General features: G+C 43.0%; 1 protein-coding gene and 2 pseudogenes across 2 annotated transcripts in view; all 3 read right to left on the bottom strand.

The window, feature by feature from the left end:
* BFAR (bifunctional apoptosis regulator) overlaps positions 1–10,049 on the bottom strand; it is a 33,847-nt gene extending 23,798 nt beyond the window's left edge. Inside the window, exon 1 of one of the 2 annotated variants that reach the window (XM_004705865.2) lies at positions 9,983–10,049. The gene's annotated coding sequence lies outside the window, so the exon portion shown is untranslated. The remainder of the gene's footprint in view (positions 1–9,982) is intronic. The other variant, XM_045284046.1, reaches the window with a different exon arrangement.
* A 4,865-nt stretch (positions 10,050–14,914) lies between these two features.
* Positions 14,915–16,212, bottom strand: LOC101654098 (annotated as a pseudogene).
* A 3,149-nt stretch (positions 16,213–19,361) lies between these two features.
* On the bottom strand, positions 19,362–23,952 carry LOC101652836 (annotated as a pseudogene).
* Positions 23,953–26,312: the final 2,360 nt, after the last annotated feature.

The raw sequence follows: 26,312 nt of genomic DNA, 5'->3' as shown, positions 1-26,312 counted from the left end.
GCAAGATATGACAAAATAATAATTTATAAACTATCAAGGGTTCCTGAGGGAGGGGAGAGCGGGGAGGGGAAAAAATGATGCCAGGGGCTTAGGTGGAGAGGAAATGTTTTGAGAATGATGAGGGCAATGAATGTACAAATGTGCTTTACACAACTGATGTATGTATGGATTTTGATAAGAGTTGTATGAGCTCCTAATAAAATTATATAAAAAAAGATCTTAAGACTTCAGGGGTTATTTTTGGTTTAGGGTTTAAAGATTATCTCAGGACAATAGTTTTGATTGTTCTTCCAGCTTCTCTGCTCCTAATAATTCTGAAATCAGTAAGAATTTTAAATTGTTCTACATTTGCCCCCTTTTGATAACGAATTCTGCATAGGCTCTTTGACCAAAATATGCAGAAATGGTAGCTGGGCACTATGCAAGGAGGCAGGCGCTCATGAAGGCAGCTAGTCATACATTCCATTTCCTCCTATTCCTTACTCTCCTTCCTATTTGTTTCAGCAAATAGCGACTAATTATCATGCTATTGGATACCAGGCATACTAAAACAAATTAGGAGACAGAAGAATCTATGTGTTTGAATTGTGGTACTGGCAAAAAAGTACCATGGACTGCTAAAAGAACAGTACAGCCAGAATGCTGCTTATAGGCAAGGATGTCAAGACGTCTCATGAACTTTGGACATATTATTGGGAAGAGACCAATTCCTGGAAAAGGGCATCATGTTTAGCAGAGGGGCAGTGGAAAAGAGAAATACTCTTGACAAGATGGACTGACACAGTGGCTACAAGAATGCTTTCAAACACAAGGACTGTGAGGCCAGTGCAGAACGGCAGTGCTTCCTTCTGGTGCTGGGATGGGAACTGGCACCACAGCACCTAACAACACAGGAGCTGAAAAAGCAGCACAAAACCCCTCATCGGGCCGCTTTGGCATGTCCCAGGAAGTCATGGAGAAGTTAAATTTGTGAAAAGCTCATTTGCGATGACAAGCTTTCCAAGTAGAAGTGTCTTATAAGTAACTGGAGATATAAATGATAGGCTGAAGAGTGAGGCCAAATGCTTGAATTACGTGTTAAGTGCATAGAAGTTACAAATAATGTACAAAGGTAAGAAAGAACTATTGCTCATAAATTCTAAGAACCCTTCTGAAACAAAAATGCCAAGTGAGGCTACTGTTTTCCACATATACTCCATTTAGTTCTATCCATCAAAAGGCAATGTTTCCATGATCTCTAACTCTTAAAACGGAAGTTTTGACACCCTCAAAGGGCTCAAATCATGCTCTGTTTCAATGTTTTCTAAGGTCTAGGAATAAAAAGAAGTAGGTAGGAGGGTACCGTTTCTCAGTGAAATTCTTGTAGGACAACCCTTGGTACCCTCAAACAATGAGCAAAGGCATCGTCATGATGGAAAAAAGATTCCTTGGTATAATAGTTTTGGCTTTTTCTCACTAATACAGTTTTCATAAAACTTCCTAATAAATGTTCAGGATTGTTCCATATCTTCTGAGAAAAATCAATCAAGGTCACCCTGGGGAATCCAAAATAATTTGCCATAACCCATTGAGCTGACCTCTCTGCTTGGAATTTAACTGGCTTGGCAGACTCCCCAAAACCTAGTTGTGATTGGACCTTTTTTGAAGGTACCCTAAAACAAGACTAAAATAAGTACCTTACTGAGGGAACCTGTCTTCAGCCATTCACTGATAACAAAGGCAAGTTTAAACAGGTTTTCTTTAGAATAATCCAGGCACCTTCATAACAATATTTTTGCTTACCCTTGTATCTTAAAATTAATTTCTCACAAAATAGCCTTTTTCAAACTGGAATATGTCAGAAGGTCCTAACTTATGATTTCTGAGAGTTTATTTCTCAGGGGAAAACAGTTATATGCTGATGTTAAACTTTTATTCTGTAAGTCCCATTTTGAAAAGCTGAAATGGTTATTAATTCTATTTCACTACTGTTTGAAGCAAATTAGAAACTGCATAGATTTTGACTACTTCTTAGGAATTCTGCTAATTTCACTTACTCTAAATCAGCGGTCCTCAACCTGTGGGTCGCGACCCTTTTAGGGGTTGAATGACACTTTCACAACAGGGGTTGCCCAATTCATAACAGCAGCAAAATGACAGTGATGAAGTAGCAACGAAAATAATTTTATGGTTGGGGGGTCACCACAACACGAGGAACTGTATTCAAGGGTCACGGCATTAGGAAGGTTGAGAACCACTGCTCTAGATGGAAAAGTAAAAGAGAAAGAATACATATCTTTAACCAAATTCAGCTGATCTTTTCTGCTACTTTTATCAGTATTTGGAATATTTCCATTAATTAAAAAACAAAACAAAACAAAAAACATAGTGTCTTGAGAGAAGGAAATGGAGCCCTCGTGGCACAATGGTTAACACCTGACAACTAACCTAAAGGCCGCCTGTTTAACCGCAAGGATTAAACTCAAACCAAACCCACGGCCACGGAATCAATTCTGATTCACAGTGACCCTACAAGCCAGAAAAGTTCTACCCCATAAGGTTTCCTAGGCTGTACAGGGGTCTTTTCTCCCGCAGAGCAGCTGGTGGGTCCGAACGAGCACGGTGGGTTTGAATCAGGGCTGCCTTTTGTAAAGATCATGGCCGGAGAACCCCACGGGGCAGGTCTACCCTGTCACACAGGGTCACTAGGAGGCAAACGCAACTTGGTAGCACCTAACAAGCAGAAGGAGCCTCTAAAGTGATCGGATAAAGTCCAAGTGGGTCTTCCCCATTGCTCGGTCTGTAAGCCAATTCCCGGAACGGTAGCCACGAGTACCTCTGGAGGAGGAAAGGGCCTCTGAAGAGGCGGCATCGAGCGCAGAGGCCGCCGTGCAATCTGTGGCGCCCTGACGTGGGTACACGCCCGTCGGGCTGCAGAGGTGGTGGTGAGAGGGCACGGCTCATCAGGAAGGAGCTGCTCCCGAGCTCTCCTCGGATTCTTTGAGTAAGCAAGTGTTAGCATGCTCTTTTCTCGTCTCCTCGTCGTGTCATTGTCACGGGCCTCGGAGAAGATGGCGGGGGCGGGTGATCAATTCGGCAGGGAGGAGAATCATTCCATTTCTACAGTGCCCTGTTTATGTTCACCTCACCAAATTACAGGTGTCCCTCAGAAGCTAGTTCCAAACCAGGGAGAACGCTTGAGCTGACAAACACTGGAAAAGCACAACCTAAAACACACTGAAAAGCATTGGCTGAGCACCTCCGCACAGACGTCGGGAGGCCCCAGCAAGGCCCAGAGAGCCCGAGTCACCTTGTGTTTTCTGCGTTGAAAGTTAGGTTTGGGATGTTAACTCTGTGTAAGGGCTTCATGGGGCGGCACAGGACCTGAAAGTACATGACACCCTGTACTTGGGCATACTAGGGGAATCTTCCTGGAAATCTCTAATTTTTATCAGGGAACCAAGACTCTAATCAGGTTAAGAACTACTTGTTTATTCATTATATTAAAAAGCTTTCTTCATATACTATAACCCAAAACTGCTATAAAATCAATTCTGACGGAGACCCTACATAACAGAGCAAAACTCTGTAGGGTTTCCAAAACTACTTTGCTATTGTTGAAAAATATTACAATGGGATTTTACATTATTTTCTTTTTATTAATAAATAATTTTATCGGGGGCTCTTACAGCTCTTATAATAATCCATACATCAATTGTATCAAACACATTTGTACATATGTTTACATTATTGTTTTCAAAACATTTTCTGCTTGAGCCCTTGGTATCAGCTCCTCTTTCCCTCCTACTCCCCCACCCTCGTGTACTCCTGATAAATTATTATTATTTTCATATCTTACACCGCCCAGTCTCCCTTCGCTCATGTTTGTTGTCTCCCCACCTCCCAGGGGGGTTTATGTCTATCGTTAGTCAGTTCCCCTTTTCTCCCCCACCTTCCCCTATCTTTATGGAAGCTGAGCAGCTAGTGGGATTGAACCACCAACCTTTAACCCACCACACCACCAGAACTCATATCCCTTGGCTTTTTTATATAGCCGTAATAAGCCCTGGTGACACTGGGTAGGCATTTGACTGTGTACATCTGTGGCTCCATGGGAGAAAGATGAGACTAGGTGCTCCCGTAAAGATTTATGGCTAAGGCTTGAAGGTAATCAAGCGGCCATGTAGCTCAGAAGCAACAAAGCCCACATGGAAGAAGCACACCAGCCTATGCAACCACGAGTTGTCGAAGGGATCAGGTGTAAGGCATCATCAGAACAAAAAATCTTACCATAGTGAATGATGGGGGGAGTGCAGAGTGGAGATCCAAAGCCCATTAGTAGGCCATTGGAGATCCCCTTGCAGAGGGGTCTCGGGGAGGAGATGAGCCAGTCAGGGTGCGATGTAACAATGATGAGAAATACAACCTTCCTCTAGTTCCTAAAGGTTTCCTCCCCGCTCCCACTACCATGACTCGAATTCTATCTTGCAAGACTGGCTAGACCAGAGGAGGTACACTGGTACAGATAGGAACTGAAAATACAGAGAATCCAGGACGGATGAGCCCTATAGGACCAGTGGTATGAGTGGCAAAACAGGGTGGGTAAAGGGAGAATGGGTAGGAAAGAGGGAACCGATTACATGGAACTGTGTGTGACCTCCTCCCTGGGGGACAGACAATCAAAAAGTGGATGGAGGGAGACGTCGGACAGGGCAAGATATGACAAAATAACCATTTATAAACTATCAAGGGCTCATGCGGGAGGGGGGAGCGGGGAGGGAGGGGAAAAATGAGGACCTAATGTCGGGGGTTTAAATGGAGAGAAAATGTTTTGAGAAACGATGTACAAATGCGCTTTACACAATTGATGTGTGTATGGATTGGGATAACAGTTGTATGAGCCCCAAATAAAATGATTTTTTTAAAAGGAAAAAAAAAAAAAAGAATTATGGCTATAAAACCTTTTACAAGATTGCTATTGAAAACATAAAGTGGTTGAACAACTTGACGGCAGAAAAAAAAGTTTTGATGGGTTGGAACCAACTCGACAGTGTTTTTTTGTTATGATGAACCTGATTTCTTCCCCAGCAATGCAGGATTACCTTCATGAGCATCAATCCTGCAGGTCCTACAACAGCCTCAACAATGGTAGTCACCATCTCACAGTGACAACACAAGGCCAGCAGGCAAGTTTTCTCTCACCGATCTTGGTAAGCTAAGGCAAGACAGCTCATAAGTGCAGGATGAAGGCATCCTTGGATAAGCTTACAAAAAATTATTTTATTGACTTACTTATGTGTTCATGAACTGACTAAAGAAGCAAACTGCTAACAGCAGTGCCCCACCTTCTTCAATCTTAGTACTGTGAAAGAATCTACAGTTAGTACTTGACTCTATCATAGTACATATGAAGCCACTATCCCAATTGGGAGACTCTGTGTCTCACCCCCCTAAGGGACCAGAATGCTCCTTAGAGACAAAAGATGGAAAGCCTTTGTCGCACATACTTTGGACATGTTGTCAGGAAAGCGCAGTCCCTTGCTTGAGAAGGACATCATGCTTGGTAAAGGGTGGCAGTGAAAGAGAGGATGGACACAGTGGCTGAAACAATGGCTCAAACATAAAAACCATTGTGAGGAAGGTGCAAGGACTGGGTGGTGTTTCGTTCTGTTGTACGCTGGGTCACTATGAGTGGCACCTAACAAAAACCATGCTTGCTGATCCCTAACGGGTAGGACACAACAGTCCTATTAAGTGTTATCATCTCTAATTCAGAGATGAGAAAATAGCCAATTAATAAAGGATGGAGCCAGGTCCTAGAATATGGCTTGACTACAAGCCTCTCCTCCTAACACATGACCTTAATAAGGTAATTATTAGTTCAAAGGATTGACTTATCCCTTAACCATCTAGGCTACACTAACAGCTGTTACTGGACTGTTGAGAAATGTACACTAGAATTTCACAAGCATGCATTCTGAAACAGGAACTCCAGCTGGTGACTGACCATGAATAGTGTAAGGGATGTAGGCAGAAACATTTACAACAGAAATAAGGGTAAAGGTGAGTGGTGAACACTATTCAAAACTCTGGCAGGACCCTATAGGTATTATTACAAGTCGCAAGAGTGACTCCCCTTTTCTAGTGATAGCGAAACAAAATGTGCCTCAATCTAAGTATGGAAAGGATCAGAAATGTCATTAACACCAATATTATATGCACTCCTACAAAGGAGAAAACTGACTCTTCTAACATATTACCAAATGCTTCTACTAGCAGCATTTCCAGTTGCTGTTATTTTTCCAACTTCAAGTAAAAAAGGTTCTCTTCCTGGATGGGGTCAGAAAGTACTAGGGCAAAGGGAGGGAGGTAGCTTACTTAAATGTTAATTTGTTCCCTGGATGTTGGAAGCCCTCTGATTGGAAGCCTGTGACCGGTGTTGGGCAATATGACAGTAAGAGCAAAAGGGCATGCGGGCTCTCTCTAGCACATGTACTCTTTTGCTTTTGTCCCATGGCACCAATGCAAAGACATGTAAAAGACCCCGCAGGTCTTCAGTATCACAGAGTGGTATAAAAATGCCACCACTGGTTACCAGGAACCCATACTTATTGCCCTCTTTTAGAAATATTGTACAACTCACATATTATAAATTTAACTTTCAGGCTCAGCTTTCTTACACTTTTTACTAATGCTGTTTCAATAAAGTCTCTTTGCTTCTCCAATCAATGGAGCCTAGTAATCAAAAGCTAGTTACCTGGAACTAAGCAAGACTTCAGGCATTTAGATAACAATAAAAACATCGTCTACCTCGCTTACTGTTGTTAGCCTAACTCATGTTTTCCTTTCTTGTCTTCAAGTTAACCTTGGTTGCTTTTTCTGCTCTTCATTTCAGTCTCTTTGGGATAGTAATGATTTTCTGTAATTCTCAGAAGCAAGCATGTTGGAGGCAGATGTCTCCTGGAAGGGGTGTCCAGGTTAACTGAGAAGCATTAAGACAGTGAAGACTGCTTTGGCTCACCTGATTTACAAGTGGATAAAAAGCTAACTTTCGCTACCTGACTACTCAACAAAAACGTTCTCAGATTTCAAGACTTAACAGAACGACAATTCTGTCTGCATGCTAGAGGTCGAATTGTATTGCATTCTGGGGTTATTCTGAATCTTGACATTTGGGAAGGAACTGGACTCCCCCAAGGTGTGAATTCCAAAGTAAAAAGAAAAAAGTTGTTTTAAATCTTCCACACTATGAGAAAATAAAGTTCATACGCATAAACTTGTAATCAATGTAACTTTATGGATCACTAGCAATCAATGTAACTTTAATGTACAGCCCAAATCCTATATCCAGAAGGCATGGGTCCCACCTCCAACAATTATTAGTTGAGTGACCTCAGTTAAATCACTTAACCTGTGTGCCTCAGTTTCTGCCTCCATAAAATGGGCGATATTAATAGTACTTACCTGACAGGGTTCTTGAAATGATTCAATGAATAATATGCATAGCATTCAGAATAGTGCCTTACACATATTGTTCTATCTTGCTGTTAGGTGCTGAGTCAATTCCAACTCATAGCAACCCAGGAATAAAAGAAACACTGCTGGGTCTTACACACCACGCTCTCAATTATTGTTTGAGCCCACTGTTGCAGCCACTGTGCTAATCCATCTCCTTGTGGGTTTTCCTCCTTTTCAAAAACCCTCTATTGTATCACACACAATGCCCTTCAATAGAGACTGGTCCCTTCTGATACTGTATCTAAAGTGCATGAGGTGAAGTCTGTCATCCTCACTTCTAAGCATTTGGCTGCACTTTTTCCAAGACAGACTTGTTCTTCTGCCAGTTCACTGTATATTCATCGTCACCCATTAATTCAAAGACATGACTTCTTCTTTGAGTTTCCTTATTTACCAGGCAGCTTTCACAAGCATATGACGTGATTAAGATACCAAGGCTTAGGTCAGGTGCACCTTAGTCTTCAATGTGAGGATTCTGCTTTTTAATAGTATGAAGAGATCTTTTGCAACAGATTTGACCAATATAATAGCTCTCTTGAAATTATTATGTTTATTATCCCTGCTGCTTGCTATTCATACAACTATACTCTAGTCTTACCTACTAATTCCTGTCCTTGGACATTTTTCCATAACACCATCCTGTTCCCTCCACCTGTAGAATACATCCACAACTTCTAGGTCCAAAGCATACAAAATCCAACTCAACTGTCACTTGAAAGGATTCCCTAACTCCCACACTCCACACATACCCCAAAGTAAGCTTTCCTGCCATTATACTGGAGTAACATTTATGTGTGTTTTCTTATCTCTAGACTGTAATTTCCCAGAAAAGATAAAAGTAGTATTAGAGCTGAGTCCCACACTGTCACCCTATATCTTACAGGAGCCTATTTTCTATTTATAAGTTCAGGATAACGTTTACTTGGAAGGGCTGATGGGCTGTTTATATGACAAATGTCATCTGTCAAACCCATAGCTTCTGCGTTATTCTGAGTCACAGACTCTATGAGACAGGATAGGACTGTACCCATAAGGTTTCCAAGGCTGTCAATCTGAAGAAGACAACTGTCCCCAGATCGGCTGGTGGTCTGAATCACTTAACTTTCCAGTAGTGGAGTGCTTATTCGTAGATTTGTTTTTAAAAGGCTCTGTTGCTGTACCCAAGAGTTGATTTAAAACAAACAAACAAACACCAAATGCAATGCCAACTCAGACCATATAAAAGAGTACAATTGGTCCTAGGAGCTTCTGACACTGTAACTTTTCTCCTGCAGAGTGGCTGGTGGTTTCCCACTGCAGATCTTCAGGTTTGCCATCCCGGCTCCTTCACAGTTGATTAGTAGTGGATTTATTGAGTACCAGCTGTGTATAATGCCAGAGTCCGAGAAGCGTCCAAGAGAACCGGAGTTTTCCCATCAAGTTGATGGAGATGCACAGGACCAAACTGGTCGGGATACACGCTTGGCAACACAGCAGTACAAACAAAACCACCCCAGAAGCATGTGCATTCTGCAGGTTCAGGAATGAAACAAACGTTCTTTCCTATTTGTATTTCTGGGAGTCACATCAAGACCACCTCCAAAGGACGGCCAGTGGGCTTTGGTGGGTGGACCCAAGCACAACAGCTCAGGGCAATGCAGGATCTGCGTGCATTTTTCTTCTCTTAGGAAGTTGCCAGGCTGTGGCTTGCAGCACTGACAGGATCAAAGACACACCCCCAGTTTGCCAGTCTAAAGCTCACTTGACTTCTCCTATTTCAAAACAACTTTCTTTTTGACCCAGTTGAAATTTCTGCGCCCCAGCTCAGAATAGGAAGAGTCGGGTAACAGCAGTGTCACTCTTAGTTTCACTTTCCCCTTTCAGCAACACCCCGCCCCCCTCCAACCCCTTTTAAAACAAGGACAGCAACTTGCCTTGGGAAAGAAATGTGCCTCGGAAATTAGACCTAAGCTCCGCCAGGCGCATGTGGGGCATCCAAACCCATTCTAGGCGGAGGAGGGGCTGTCGATGGGTGGGCATCCCGGGCTCCCACACCTCGGCCCTGAGGAGCCCCTAGCACTTGGTTCTGACGCTGACCCAAAAGGGACGAGGCGAGGTCCAGGAACCAATGTGTACACTGGGCTCTCGAGCAGGGATGTGCTGTCACCAGCTCACACGACGGAAAATAGCGCCTATGGTGGCTCGTTTTCAATTGCTGTACGCTCTCTCAGGGGCACAGAGAGCTGCGACAGTGAATGGACCCCGCCCTTGGGTCCCCCGACAACGAGCGCCTATGGCACGTGCCAGACCAGCGATACTCCAGACCCGCTTTTCGTGGGCGAAGCTGGAACACGCCCCTCAGCCGAGAAAGCCACTGCCCGAACCAAACCTGGCTGCAGACAGCCCGTGCGCTTCCCTACCCCAAAGGAGCTCCTCGGCCAAAGGCATCCCCAGTCCGTCCCTCCCTGAAACCGACCCTGGGCCGCCCCTTGACCACCCTGCTTACCACTCAACTAGTCCCAGGGTCGCCCGCCGTCCACACTCCGCGGAAGCAGAGTAGGAGGTACAGGCTCATTCCCGGAAGTACCGGCGGGCCGACGGCGCCGGACGTTGCCCCCAACCCGCTACCATAGAGGAGATACCATTTCGTTTCCTAACCCCCTCAACCCCGCGACCTCCCCGCTGCCTAGAGCGGCCATGCCCCAAGCCAAGGGCGGCCGCGCATGCGTACCACCACCGGTTCCGCCCCTTCCTCCTCTCCCAGGAACCAGACGCTGGGCGCCCAAAAGTTACGCCCGGAGGGGAGGGAGGGCTTTTCCTTTTATTAACTTCTCCAAGGCTGCAGTTTGTGTACCTGGAGAAAACCGCTTTGCTCACAAGTTAAAATTACAAGGGCGGTAATAATTCTATAATTATTGCACCTTCCGATTTTATCGAAAAATCACAGGACCATAATATTTAGAGTATTAAGACTCAGAATGAGCATGACTTTACTATCTTATCTTTCCCTCCCCAACATCTTGGTCAGTTGAGAACAATGCTGATTATTTGTGTTTAATCGCTTGCTGGAAATTGTTAAATTGCTAATTTAAGATCACCATTATTTTGATTTTTATTTAGCAAATTTGCAGAAAGCATAAAGATGGGTAATGCTCCGTGATAGTGGACTGTGTACTGGGGGATTGCTTCCTCATTATTTTAAATATGTGTATTTTTTACTCTTAGTGACGCAGGTTATACGCAGTCAGCGTGATCCTTAAGGTTAGCAGTTCGAAATCACCAGCCGCTCTGTGGGAGAAAGACAGGACATTGTACTTGAATAAAGAGTTACAGTCTTGGAAACTCAGCAGGGCATTTCTACCCAGTCTTATAGAATGGCTATGAGTCGGCATCTACTCCATGGCAGTGAGTATTTTTATCCAGCATGCAATTTTTGTTGGCTATGCATTGGACTGCTAACTGGTCAGCAGTTCAAACCTGAAAGTGAATAAAGAAACTTGAAGGTATACAGTTAGTTGTTGAAAGAAAGTTAAATAGAAGAGTGAATGTGTTCATTAAAAAGAAAGAAAAAGGATAGATTACAGTATAAGAAATATGAAGGTCTATAACAATCCTCACTAACTGCCATAACTTGTTTTAATATTATTAGGGAATAGAGGAACATGAATTAATCACATAGTTTCAGTTGACTCATAAGAAAACCTTGAAGATGTTCTCTCAGAAAGAGTGAAGCCAATCCATCTAGACTAGTGGTTCTCAACCTTCCTAATGCTGTGACCTTTTAATAGTGTTCCTCATATTGTGGTGACCCCCAACCATAAAATTATTTTTGTTGCTACTTCATAACTGTAATTTTGCTACTGTTATGAATAATAATATAAATGTCTGATATGCAGAATGTATTTTCATTGTTACAAATTGAACATAACCACAGCTGAATAGAAAAAGACCAATCAGCATCCAGATTAAGTTCCCATTGTACAGATATTTTTTTTGCAGTAGTTGATTTTACAGTATGATTTTATATTTACCCAGTAATTGTAATTAATGCCATATCATTTTACCTCCAGTACTGCTGCTTTCTGCACAGTAGCTGCTCTCTACACGTGTGCTGGTCCACATAAGTACATTATGGTGCCAACCCTGTCACATACACGGTGGGAAACAGAAGGATTTCTCTCAAGCTGGCTCCCCCATATTTAGCTGCTTTAGCCAGATTTAGCTGCTTGAGAATGACTGTACACTTTGGAGGTCATTAGAAGTAGATTAAGGGTCATTCTCCTTAAGAGCTATCAGACATCTGGAACAAGTAAACACCACTGTTTATCCCACAACAGGTAGGGCCCACTCCCTTCTGATAAGGATAGTAGTTGTCTGTTTCCTTGTAGGAGACACCAGAGAGGTCAAACCCGCCCAAGGATAACCAAGGTTAGGTAGCCATTATGAACCTAGGGTCCGCCCATCTTGTCACATGTATAGCCCTAGACCTTCCCATTCCTATGGGCACACCTCTAGCTCATCCCCTTCCTGTTACACTTATGCCTATCATAGATCCCCTTCCTACAATGTATGCCTATTGTACAACCCTTTCCTGTGATGTATGTCTTCGCCTATAATTAGGGGGCTTGCACGTCCCCAGAGAGGATAAAAGCTTGGGAAGCATTAAAGTTACTTTCTCTCCCTCCACGTGGACCACCAAGCAGGGATGGGGTGAGCAATGCTACCATGAATTGTGTCTGACTCCATTGCTTGACTCTGTCTTTTAACTCTCATGCTCTCTATGACTTCACTATAATCTTTACTTGTTATCGCTGTGCAATTGTGCCTACCGGACCTGTGATGATTTGTGGGGTCCCCTCTCCCCTTTAGCCCCACGATACACCTGTATTTGTACGGGGTATATGGGATGGGGTGGGTGTGATGATGTCATCACACCAGGTGCTCGTATGTGGGCATTTCTGAATGTGGACAGACCCGCCTGGAGATGGATAGAGAACCAATGTCTCGGTTCCTAAGACCATCGGAAATAATGTGTTTTCCGATGGTCTTAGGCGTCCCTATGAAAGGTTAGACCCCCAGAGGGGTTGCAACCCACAGGTTGAGAACCGCTGATCTAGACCCTAAACAGTGTGATCAGCAGAAGCACTGAGACCTTCAGCTCCATGTAATTTTCCCCCTTTTCAACTCTAGATTTAGTATCTTGAGATGCGCTATTAAAGTGATTTATTAGAGTCTTCACCTGCCACTGTCTCAAAGTAAACGTGTTTGTTATTGATCTGTCTCTGCTCTTCAACTGTGCGGCATAAATCTGAACATTACAGTTTCATTTTCTGATCTTTAAGCTCTTATCCCTTAAGAACGCTTGATTTTGATCATCCTACTAATTTTTGGCCCATGCCTATTGATCATCATAGTAAAGCTTGTGTCTTCTAGGCTTCAACAGTTCTACATAGAGAAGATGACTATGAATGGATTTCAGCCAAGTCTTTTGTTGATCAGCCTGCTGCAAACAGACTCTTGTGTGAACCAATTCGAGAGTGCCCTCTGGTGCCAAAAGTCATTCCATCCCTGTTGAACCTCTAGACAAAATAGCATGCAATTCCCCCCCCCCCCCAGGGGAACTTCCCCCAGTATAGGAGATTCCCCATCTTAATTATCTGCCCAGTTTTGTCTCCTGCAGTGGTGGACTGAAAACACAGCATAGTTAAAAGTTAATAGAGGGCAATGTCCTTTTTAAGCTTCCACAAAAAGGGACAAGACCACTGTTTGATGACTCATTTTCCCTGGCAGGCAGAGAGTTAAAAAATAGAATCAGGAACTGACCAATCTAGAAGTAACCAGATTTGGTCTTCCCCTTTTTCCCTAAAAGAAAAGTCTTGCTCTCCACTGGGGGAGAATGACAGGGACAGGATAGGTACCTCTACCTGCTAAGGGAATAAACACTTTGCTTGTTAGGAAAATAAATAACGGGTCCAGAGATAAGCAGCTTGGTAAATGTTTCAACACTGAGATCAGGCTGAGTGGACATCCCAAGACATCTTATCGAGAGTTAGAACCTGGGAAAAATTGACCCCTCCACACTATATTGGTAGCCTGAGATACAAGACTCGAGACATCCTGACACAAAATTGTATCCTGGATCAACCTAAAACCCTCTCCCAGTGGGACGAATAATGGAAAAGTGGATGAGGGATGACAAAGGATGATGTAAGATATAGAAAAAATAATCTGTGACTTATCAAGGGTTCGTGAGGGAGTGTAGGCAGGGGAGGGAGAGGGAAGAAATGGGGAGTGGATATCAGGGGCTCAAGTGGGAAGAGAATGGTTGAAAATGATGATGGTGGCATATGTGCAAATGTGCTTGACACTGGAGGAATGTATGGATTGTGATAAGAGATGTAAGAGCCCCCAGCCCCCCAATAAAAGTAATTTTTTAATTGTAGCCTGAGATAAATTAGAAAAATGTTCAAGACCCAAGGATGAACTTAGTAACTAATTAGAAATCAGGCTTCTGTTGAGCTGCGAATCCCCTCCCCTTTGAAAGTGCCCCCCCTTTTAAAAGGCTTAAAATGCGTTTTAATAAGGTGATGCTCCATTTCTGCTCCATTTCTCAGGGAACTCAAAATTAAATGTCCCAGGGACAAATCAAACATGATATAACAATAAAAAATGCACAGCATAACTACCTAAGACAGGCAAGGGTAAGAGCTACCGTCAGACCTTCAAGACACAGCAAGCCTATTCCCAAAACTGTACTAGGTCTATCCAAAAAAGCTGTGAATAGCAACATCTTAAGACACAAAAGGGCCATTTCTGGTTTGTCCTCATCCAAGAAAAAGATGGAGGCAAGTTTAGTTTTTTTTTAAAGATATACTAAAATGAAAATCTATAAGAGAAAATGTCTCCAGTAGGACATGATGGGGTAATATATAGAATACAACAAAACTGTATGTATGTATGTTGTCAGTAACCTCTGTAGACATTTGCTTGAATTCTGACCTAGGAGTGAATTGAGCAATGGAGCTAAGGTCATTGGGGGTAGTTTTTTGTGTGTGGTATATTTGGGTTGGGAGATGGAAGGATGAAAAAGAAAAAAAACAAAACCTAAAAATGGAATGATCAAGATCAATAGGGTGCTAACTGGATCCTTTTTTTTTTGCCAAGATTTCCTCTAGGCCCTTAGCATCCATTATGTTGTGACTTCAGGAATGCACCACATGGCATTGGGCTGACTTGTTAAATAATATACCACACAGAACTGAATTGTTAAATACTACCCCTCCCTTGCCCTCTGCCTGCAGCATACTCCCTAGCGTAGAACAGGCAGGAAAGACCTAACTACAGGGAGGAATCCCTAACACTTCCAGAGTAGAATTTTGGCTAGTCCAAAAAGGGTCCTTCTTTTCTACAGGACTGGGGGAAGTAGACCACAAATTTATTAGTATCGATGACGCTTGTTTGGAGCAAATTCAACTCCAGGAGCTGCACGATTAAATGCAGGAGGGGTTCCACCAATTGCCCCAATTCCTTGCATTGCAGCAGCTTGGCCAAAATGCTCAGCTGTAGGTGGGGTCAATCCTAAGGTTCCATCTGGCATAGTGGCAGATCCTGGAGGGGCCGGGGTACCAGGAGCAGGAGGCATAGCACCTCTGTTGTTAATGCCCATAGCACCTCCCATGGCCACCTGTCCCATCCGTATCTCTTGCTGTCTCGCATCAGGAAGGGTTCCCTTGCATCCTTCCTGCTGTCGCCGCATCATTTCTTCCTGTTGCCGCGGCGCCTGCCCTCCTCCTCCTGCCTGAGCTCCAGTTGCTTTCGTTTTTTGCACCTCTTGGTTGTGCAGCTCTTCCGTCCGCCGAAGTTCTTGGCGCCTCGTCAAATCCTGCCTCATTAGCATGACCTGGTGCTCATGGCGAGCGGTCCACTTGGTCCTGCTGCTGCTTTTCCATCTCAATCCATGCCCTCCAGCGCATGGCATCTTCTTATTCAAAGGAGCCAGGCTGTGCAAAGCTGGGTGGCTGCTCTCGTTCCTTGTGAAATTGCTGATTCTTTATAACCAGCTTCTCTGGGAGACCCTCTTCGTCCTCTAACTGGCCCATGGGCTCCAGTCACAGGTCGAGGCAATGTGGGGTAGCAGGAAGGAGCCTGCCTTCAATGCATCTGTCTAGGGCTTTCGAGCAGCTGGCTTCCCTGAGAATCCAACAATGCCTTTTCCGGCAGGCCTTCTCCATCATCCACAGTGACTCCAGCCCTCTCTGCTTGGCCGGACACAGAAACGGCCTCCTCCTGCAGTCCGTTGGACACTTACTGAGGACGGCTTCGGGCTATGGCAGGCCAAGCGCATGCGCAGCTGCTTTCCACGGAGTGGCCTGTTGTCCAGCTCCACCTTGGCAATCTCCGCTAGAGTTCGTGTTTCCAAGCGGATAAAGCCAAAGCCTTTATCCTTATGAATGAAGACTTCGCCAGCCTTCCCACGTTCCTCAAATGGTTTCCTCATTTCTTCCTCAGTGATGTCAGGAGGAAGATTTCCCACGAAGAGACGGCTACGGTGGGTGAAGGGCTTCTCTCCTGGTTTTCTAAAGTTCTTCAGATCGATAGTCAAGCCTTCATTCTGGCTGCTGGCCTGTCGCCCATTTGCCGGTCGCGGCGGGGTAGTGACTGCTGCTGTTGCTGCCGAAGATGCTGCCTTGGAGGGCGGGTTTGCTTCTCCAAGTTAAAGGATGTATGGCTCTGCATTTTTGTACCTCGGCACCGACTGTTCTCTCTCAGAGTAACGGCGACCGAAAGTGCCCTTTAGAAACAAGAGGGGGGCCTGTTTCATCTCTTTTGAAGTGACCCTGTGCTTACATAAACTTTAGCTTAATTCTTTGCTGCTGCATGTACATGCGCGCGCACATTTTATCTCTGGCTCCTTACCAGTCAGATGGGTGGAGCTGGCCAGTTCCCCTGTATGACAATCCAGTGCTAAAGTTGGACCTGACGTTTTCCTTTAGAATCAAACATTACAAAAACCACCAGCCAATCCAAGATGAGGCTCTGTACTCCGTAACAATTATAGTCTTGGAAACCACAGGGGGAGTTCTACCCCTGTCCTACAGAGTGACTGTGAGACTCAAATGGCAGTGAGGTGTTGTTTTAATGTACTGCCATGCTGCCATTAAAAATAATGAAGTACAAAGCCAAAGACACAACTGTAAATCGTAATACAACATTCTAATTTCTTTAATCTAAAAATTGAGAAGAAAATGAACAACTTAATAGAAAAAATGGACAATGGACATGAATAGATAGTGCAAAGAAAATGAATTAATAGATGGCTTTTAAAAACATTTTATTATGAGCTAATAGAGATATCATTCGATAGTTCTATCACTTCAAGCAGTATTGTACAATTGCTATGATACTCAGTTTCAAAACATTCTCTTCTTTCTTGAATTCCTTGATATCAGCTCTCCTTTACTTGTCTCCCCCTTTCTACCCTTATTCTAGTTGTTATCTCTCTAAGTTCATCAGTCCTGGGTTTCATATATCAGAAAACAGAAAAAAATATAAAACAAAAATTCAAGAGGGTTAACCATAATAACAAAATATATTAGAGATAAACCCCTATATGAACCATACACTCAAAAAATGTTGAAAACCAGATCAGGCCCAATGTGTATCAGAGGGGGAATCAACTGACAAGGTTTTAACTATTTAAGCCAACTTGATCATTTTGATCTCCTACAGCCGTCTTTGCAATGCACTCTGTGGTAACCAGAGTACCCCGTCCCTCCGTAATGCATAGGGGAATCACAGGAGGCTTATTTCCTGGCTGGTCTCACAAATGTATCTTGAGCGTCCACTGTCAGCCATAGCTTTCTGCAAACCAGAAACTCATAATTTAGGCTCTGATGCTATTCCCTCCTTTGGCTTAACACATGACTTTTCAGGCATATGGGAAGACAACCTTATTTATAAATGGGGAAAATTGCATATTAAAATTTTCCCAATCATTTCTCACCCTTCAAATTGCAAAAAATTGCCAGGTTTGACAACATTATTGTTGACAAAAACTGAAACCCAAAGGGATCCAAATTAAAGAAAGGAAGTAACCCTGCTTTGCAAAATAAAATGAAATACTGACTTCATTATGAGAAGAGTACTTACACGTTTTGAAAAAATTACTGGAGTTTATTTCTTTAAATCACAGAAAACAATACATGTTCACTACTACAAACCCAACCAGATATGCAAATGGGAAAAATTATCTTAATCTTTCTAAAAATTTGAATCCTTTCTACTTCAGTAATAAATATTTACAGTTTGACTTTTTATGAGTTTTTGCCCCTATTTGATATTGCTGTTACATTCCAAGTCGATTTTAACAGTGAGCATATGGTATGTCTAATTAAACAATGCACATTATTCTGAAAAGCCCTGATGGCTTACAAGTTGGGTGACTAACCTTGAGGTCAGCAGTTCAAAACCCAGCTACTTCGAGGGAAAAAGATGAGGCTTTCTACGTGTGTAACGTGTTGGTCTTAGAAACCCACAAGGGCATCGACTTGATGGCCATTGTTAGGGGCCATTGAGTCAGCTCTGACCCACAGCGATCCTATGCACAGCCGAAGGAGCCGTTGCACAATTGTTCTTATGCCTGAGCCCTCGGTGTCAATCCGTCTCATTGAGGGCCTTCCTTCCTTTATTTACTGCCCTTCCACTTTCCCAAACATAATATCCTTCTCCAGGGACTGGTCTTTTCTGACAGTATGTCCAAAGTATGTAAGACTGTCTTGCCATGCTGGCCTCTAAGGAGTACTCTGGCCTAACTCATATTTCCAACAACACAGATTGGTTTGTCCTTTTAGCATTTCCAATACTCTTCTCCAGCACTACAGTTTAAATACATCAAATCTTCTATGGTCTTTCCTATTCAATGTCCAATAGCAATACAATGTATATTGACATATCAATATAGATAGATAAAAATCAATCTAAATACTTTTCCAATACTCTTCATCAATTACATGCACTAGATTTAACTGGAAGAGGAACCCTGGTGGTGTAGAGATTTAGGTGTTGGGCTATCAATCAAAAGGTTGGCAGTTTCTTGATGGGAGAAAGATGAGCCTGTAAGCTTTCCTATGAGGCAGTTCTACTCTGTCCTATAAGGTCACTATGAGTTGGAATCAACTTCATAGCAATGGGTTTCTTTTTATGTATATACTACTCCCTTATTGTGAGAGAGTAGCCTGTCTGTTCCTGTAAATATTTAGTCTTGAAAGCCCTAGGGAGAAGTTTTACTTGGTCCTTTGATGTTGGAATCCATTTGTTGGCTATGTGTTTGTTTTGATTTATTCTCTTATTGAAGATGGATATTATAGTTGTTTTCCAGTTGACCCTCCCCCTCATACGTACTTGTAACCTTATATACTGATTCCATTTCCCTGGGATTATTCCCTAAAGTGGGTTAACTTTAAGAAATAAAAATTTCCTAAGGTGGGATCATTTTAGGAAATAAAATGAGATGCTATATGTGCATAATAGGAAATATATGTATAATAATATGCATGCTATTATACCCTACTTTAGGAAATAACCAATTAATTAATTAATTAAAAGTAAATAAAATAGTTAAATAATTTAGCATATTTCCCACTTTAGGAAATAACATTAATATTCATGCATATTATGTATTTGAACATAAAAATGTATATAAGTCAAAGTATGCAACAAATAAAACCCACAGAAAACATTTTCTCACTACAATCCTTTGCTTTACCAAATAATATCTTTGAGAACACATTCCTTCAGTCATTATGAAGTTCTTAAAATACAAAAGAAATGAAATCTGTAACAGTCTAGTAAACCAGATTTCGTTGCCAGGACTTATATGTTGTTGGTTATGACTCAGTATATTCCACATCATCCACCTTCACTCTGCGGCCTTGCCCACAGTACCCTCCCCCGTCGCCACCGCCACCACCACAGTCACGACCACCCAAGCCAGCAGGAGGGCCGCATCCTCCACTGTCATTGTTCTCGTTCCCGTTCTTCCAACAGATCCATATCCTCCCTGATTATCTAGCCCTTCTCTGCCGTAGCCTCCCAGTCCAGAGCCGCCTCCAGGGTAGACTTCAAGAAGAGTTCAATGTATGGGTGTTATTTTTATCTTTAGCCATAGCAGCTACTGCATCTTTATGTACCACAAGCTCTACATCTGTTTCTCTTGTTCTGCCATCAGTTCATCAATAGGAACTCGTATCATATCACTCATGTTTAGTGGTGAGAAGAAACTAGCAACGTCACTTGCAGTTGCACAAAAAGGCAGCCCTCTCATATGTACACAGTGACCACCATGAAAACCTAGACTTGCATCACCAGCTCCACCATAACCATGTTCGCCCACACCTCCTCCATCTCTGGTTCTGTCATCAAAGCCATCATTTCTATAGTCATCATTATTATAGCCACCATAGTCATCAAAACCTCCCTAACTTCCATGCCCAGCTCTATAATAACCTCCTGTTTCTCCTATTGATCTATTACATGGTCCCAGTGCTGTTCCACCAGCGTGGGTCATAAAATCCTTTGATTTCATTCCTGCTACTTCTGAAGCTCTCAATATACCTGTGGCCTATTCTTTTCTTGTGCTTCCCTCAGCGCATTTTCTGCTGTCCTCTTTGAAGAAAACTGCACAAGGCCTCCCCTGTGCTTCTCCTTTGGGAGTCCACCATCAATGTTATCCCATTTGGCATGATTTCCAAGCCTTGAAAGAACTGGACTATTTCCTCTGCTGCAAACAAGTGGCAGCCCACGAGGTTGTACTGTCCCATCACTAGTGTCATTTGGACCATTATGGTTCATTACCCAATCCACCTCAATACCCTTTGATTGAAATACTACTAAAAAATTAATTTTAAAAAATACCGTTTTTACTTTTGATACCCTGTTGGGAGACAGTAACCACTGGGTGCAGTCATGAGAAGGGAGCTGTCCCTTGCCTCATGGAGTGATCCCCACAATGGCTCTTCCAACTGTCTTTGATGGCAGCAACTGCTAAGGGAGCTGGCTGTGGGGGATGGGAGGAAACAAGCCCACGCATGCATATTACTAATGTTAACAAATTGTGGCACATTTATTATTCAAAGTATGTAGTAATTAATGCCCCTACTAACAATGTTTCCCAAATCCCTCAGGACTAGAAGTTATTAACCTCTTTAATTATTGCCTAGATTATAGGTGAAAAAGATCTCTCACTATTTGTATCTGTTACTGTATGGTAAATTTATATGTATGAGTTATTTTTATTTCCTCTTTTGTCAATTACTTATTCATGTCTTTTTAAAATATTGCTATTAGTTTTCTTTTTCTATCAATTTCTAGGAACTTTTAAGATATTAACCACTTGTTCAGCATTATGAGGGGGTAACCCCCCCCAAAATCAGAAAAAAGCTATGCTGGGCGGACCTTTCATAGTATGAATTTTTCCCACTACGTGAGTATTAAACAACTTGCTCTGAATTAGTGCACCCAGTGGCATCACCTGGGAAGGTTCTCTCTGGTCACAGTGAATTTTTTGCTAAAAGCAATTTTGCTTGAACCTCATTTTTTATGATAGTCAATTTAAGAGAACAGCGTGCGGCTGTGAAATTTTGTTTCCTGCTTGGGAAAAATGCTGCAGAAGCTGTTGTGATGTTGAATACAGCTTACAAGGACAGCACTATGGAAAAAACTCAAGTGTATGAGTGGTTTTCTCATTGCAAAAAGGGTGAAATGTCAATTGATGACAAACCTCATTCTGAACTTCCATCAACTTCCTGAATGGGTGAAATGACAAAATTCGTGCGTTTGTGCTCGAAGACTGATGACAGACCATTGAACAGACGGGGAAGTTATCTGGACTATCTTGGAGCTTGGTTCAGTGAATTTTAACAGAAGATTGGGGAATGAGAAGGGTCACTGTAAAATTTGTGCCTCGGGTTCTGACCAACTGGAAGAGTGTCAAGTAGAAACATGCCGTGCTTTGAAAGAACAGCTCCAAAGTGACACTTGTTCCCAAGGTCATTACTGGTAAAGCGACATGGTGCTCTTCTTAAATAACAATTCCCAAAGAACACATCAACCAAGCCGGTGGAAGACATCCTTGCCACCTCGCCCTCCAGAAGCTCATCAAGTGAAATCAAAGATCAAGACAATGCTCGTTTGTTTTTTGTTTTTTAATGTGAGGGGGATAGTGCATTTGGAATTCATTCCACTAGGTCAGGCTGCTAATCAAGCTTTTTATCTAGAGGTTCTGAAAAGATTGCATATACAATGTGTGACAAAAAAGGCCTGATTTGTGGCAGATGGGATACTGGTTTTGCTTAAGGTGACCAGATTTTAACATTGGTAAAGTGGGACACCATTAATAAAACTCATATCCTGGCGAAATAGCCACATGGCAGCCGAAAACCGTATACCCTAGCTTGTTGTGCATTCCTTCCAAAAATCAGGACTTTTTAAAAATGCCGCGGAACTCGGGAAAAATTGTTAAAAATTGGGACGTCTGGGCACCTTAGTTTTACTACCACAATGCATCTGCTCACACAGCCATCTCAGTGTGCCAATTTTTGGCAAAAAATAGGATGCCTCTCTTGCCCCACATACCTGACTCACCTGACCTTACTCCACACAACTTCTTTTTGTTTCCCCGAATGAAGAGGGCATGAAAAGACAGCAATTTGAGGTGCAGAAGTGAAGAAAAACACAAGGAAGATGCTGTCAGCCATCCAAACAGCCTAGTTTGAAAGATGTTTCCAAGAATGGAATCACAGCTTTGACAAATGTATTAAGTGTAATAGAGAGTATTTTATAGGTGATAAGGTTGTTTTGTCAAAAATTTAAATTCATAGCTTTGGGAAAAAATTTCCATTTGGGGTGGAATACACCTTCTCCTTGTTATATGCCCTGAGAGATTAAAGACCACAGTAAGGCCATGAAGTCATTTTTGGAGTCCTTATTAAGCTGGCAGCTACCAGGTGGACTAGTGTCACTTAAAACCCAGAAGCCTCGAATGGCAAGGTATATAAAGGCAAATTTTGTTTTCCAAGTTGAAAAGTACAAGGGTCTAGCTGCATCCTGCTTTTCCATTCAGATTAGCCTAGCTGATGACAGAAGCTAAAAGAAGTGTTAGACTACAATAATAACATCCTGGGACAGGGTAGAGGTAGAGTTATCTGAAAGCTACAAATTTAGGCTGGAAAATCATCAGGACAGCTTGACATAGCAAACTACCAACAGGGCAGTGGGCTATAGGGGACATGGTCTTAAGGCAAGGTGGCATTACCTATACTTCTCTGGGGGTAGGGCAGGCCAGAATATTGTGGGTAGACTGTAACATTCCTCACTGGTCTTATGGGGGAATCAAAGCACTGATTCTGTTAAAGGGGGCGGGTGTATATTGAGTATGTAAGACCATTAAGTTAACTGAGTTTATATTGGACTGAATAAACCTATCTAATGCATTTAAGATATATGGACCAATTATTAATACAAGTAACAACAAAATTAATGGGCCTATTAAGCTTGTTATGAGGGGACTGACCCATGGTGACCAAGAAAGTAACTTATGACACCATGCCTGTCCTGCTTTTAACTTTTTATGGCCTTTATGTTTTTGTTTTGCTCTTTTAAATAGGTTTTTCTGGACTAGGGCCAGGCTTTTCTTGATAATACCAGTTTTGTTGTGTAAAAACAACAATCTTCTATTATTATTGGCTCTCTCTTCATCAGAATGAAGGGAAATCTGGTGGGGCTAGAAGGCTAAAACCTTATTCTTCACACACTGACTTGGGATAAAAATTCACTAGAATATAAAGTTGGAGTGTACGTGACATGCTAAAATGGTAGGAAGAAATGCAAGTTATGAGACCAAAGGAACAAGCAAGCCAAGTATAAGCAGGTGCATGATAAAATACTGCCGTTCCATTGTAAATAACGACGGTAGATTCATTACAATAAGAAGAATAAAGGGATCAGGAAATGGGATATGCAAGCTGCTCCAAGCTGACCAGGCCATCAGCCTTAGCGAGGCCAGATCTAGAGTGGCACCATCACAAGATGTGGGTGCTAACCTGTTCTTGGTTATGATTCTACGGAGTCACACCCTGTGCCGGATGGCCAGAAGCATGTCTTCAGCCGAACAGTTGTCGGTGGTGGCAGGGGGCAGGGTGGGTGTCTCCTCAGCTGGGGTGGCCACCAGTGCCAGGGGAAGGGGAACTGGCCCTCTCCCAGTGGGTGGGCACCTGCCACCAGCTCCCCAAGCTTTTTCACCAGGCTGTGCCATTTGGTGGACATGCCCTGGGACTGTGTAGCCGGCTGCCTTTGGGTTGGGGCTGCTCCAGGCCATGTTGGCAGGTTAAGCCTCTTTGGGGAGACCGTGGTCAAGTCGATGGCCAGGGGTGAGGCAGCCTCATTGCTGTAGACGACACACTCCTTTCTGCTTGCCTGCATGGGCCCGGTGTAGCCAGGTGAGTCAGCACACTGGGCGCCTTCACGTGCACGATGGGCAGCTAGATCGGGATGGGGTTGGCGCTGGAGAGGTCGTGCAGCGGATGGTGGCCATGCCCATGGGTGCACTGGAGGGCAGGCCTGTGTCTGAGGTGAAAGGCAGTCCCAAGGTGGAGGCTGGGGCACTGCTTCCTATAGGGATTTGTGGAGTTGGTGCTGGACAGTCTGTGAGGTCTACAAGGACTTAAGCAGATCATGATTATGAATCTCAGCCTCTAAGTGCCCCTGGAGTTTAGGGAGTATGGGGAAAATCCTTTTTATTTTTTTATTATTATTATGTTTTTAATCATTTTATTGGGGGCTTGTGGAACTCTAATCACAATCCATATATCCATCCATTGTGTCAAGACCATTTGTACATTTGTTGCCTTCATCATTTTCAAAACATTTTCTTTCTACTTGAGCCCTTGGTATCAGCTCATTTCCCCTTTCCCCCACCTTCCCTTCCTTATGAACCCTTGATTATATATATATATATATATATATTTTTTCATGTCTTACACTGACAGATGTCTCCCTTCACCCACTTTTCTGTTGTCCATCCCCCTGGGAGGGGGTTATATATAGATCATTGTAATTGGTTCTCCCTTTCTCCCCCCACTTCTCCTTACCCTCCAGGTATGGCTACTCTCATTATTGGTCCTGAGAGGTTTATCTGTCCTGGATTCCCTGTGTTTCCAGCTCCTGTCTGTCCCAGTGTACATGCTCTGGTCTAGAAAGGAAAATCCCTTTTTATAATGGTCACATTGACCATGGATAAGGACCTGGAGGCTAGTCCAATTTTCATTTTTACTGGCCAAATATATTTTAAATAATAATTAACATTTCCTTGAACTTATTAGCATTATGAATCTGCCATGATATAGGGTTTTGGGTTCACCATGTTTACACCTTTCAAAGATTATGATTCTCACTGCTGTTTTAATACAAAGTATTATCATTCACATATTATCATTCACTGCTGTGAAAGGTTCACCGGCCTTTTTCCATTCTAGGAATAAGGCCACCACAGTTGATCTACTTTGTAAAAATTTCAAAACATCTCATTGTTTACCTTCAAAACAGGTTTTATAAACCAAGGCAAATAAAGTTAATTTTCCCTCAAGTCTTCTACAACTTACTACATACCCTCAAGTTTAGCTTTACTATCTTTCACATTGGGGCACAACCAGATACTCTACTTTAAGACAAAAGGATATTTTCTCCTCTTTAAAAGAAAATAAAACATAAAACCCTATTGCCAATCATTTTGCTTTCCCTCTTCTTTCAGCTTGACAATTCTCTCCACTAGCCTGTGCTGGAACCTCACTTCTTGACACTTGTGATCCTGCAGTTAACATAACATGCAGCCCTGTCTGTTTGGTACATTATTTTCAACCAAGAAGGGGGATTCTGAAGGCAGCTAAGTCACACATTAATATAAGGGAATTGCCCAGGATGCCCTACCTTTTCTGCCAGCATGATTCAAACTGCTTGAGTTAGCTTGGGGGCATAGGTATCCCTGTTAGCACCAAAAGTGGGCCACTCTAACTCACAAAGGGCCTGGAGCTTTCCTGGGTTAAGTTTAATTCCATAACCATTAGCAAATCCTGTTTTAAGATGCACACGCTAAGGGGATTTTACCCTTAGACTAGGCTTTCCCTATAGGGCTGGCTCGTCTTAAAGCAGCAGTTCTCAACCTGTGGGTCGCGACCCCTTTGGGGGTTGAAGGACAACCTGTGGGCCGTGACCCACATATTTCTGATGGTTGGGGGTCTCCACAACATGAGGAAGTGTACTAAAGGGTTGCGGGATTAGGAAAGTTGAGAACCACTGCCTTAAAGGAAGAATAGGAAAACAGTAAACAAGGAGACTTGTATTGGATTAAAGTTGGATAGGGTTCCTTGGAAACAAATGTCAGTTACTGTCTGGATCCAGTGAGGCGGGAGGAAACCACGAAATATCTTGTAACAATACTGAATGAATTGGCTAAAATGTGCCACAAGACAATCCAGGGGGCAGCGATCCATCAAGCTATAGACACCAGAGGGCTAAAAAGAGCGTGACATAGAAAACATTTAACAAAAAAAAGGATTTTTAGAAAGGGGTCCACTCTGCAGGGGCTGTCACTGCCAGGTTCAGGGCCAGGTTCAAAACAATCGGGCCAGAAACGAGGAGCTAAGAGAGGAGGCAAAGCCACCATAATGAGAGCATTAGGGAAAAGAAACTTCTCACGCGTCTTGGCGAGAAGTATGCCTGGGAGAGTCCCCTCCACAAGAGGTGAACCAAGCACAAAATTTAGTGAGCTTCTCTGAGCAGCTGCA

The sequence above is a fragment of the Echinops telfairi genome, unplaced genomic scaffold, assembly GCF_000313985.2.
Source record: "Echinops telfairi isolate 266 unplaced genomic scaffold, ASM31398v2 ScPeMD7_5;HRSCAF=22, whole genome shotgun sequence".
In the NCBI taxonomy this organism is placed as follows: Eukaryota; Metazoa; Chordata; class Mammalia; order Afrosoricida; family Tenrecidae; genus Echinops; species Echinops telfairi.
The sequence above is the reverse complement of the archived record's forward strand: the minus strand, read 5'-3'. Positions and strand labels throughout refer to the sequence as shown.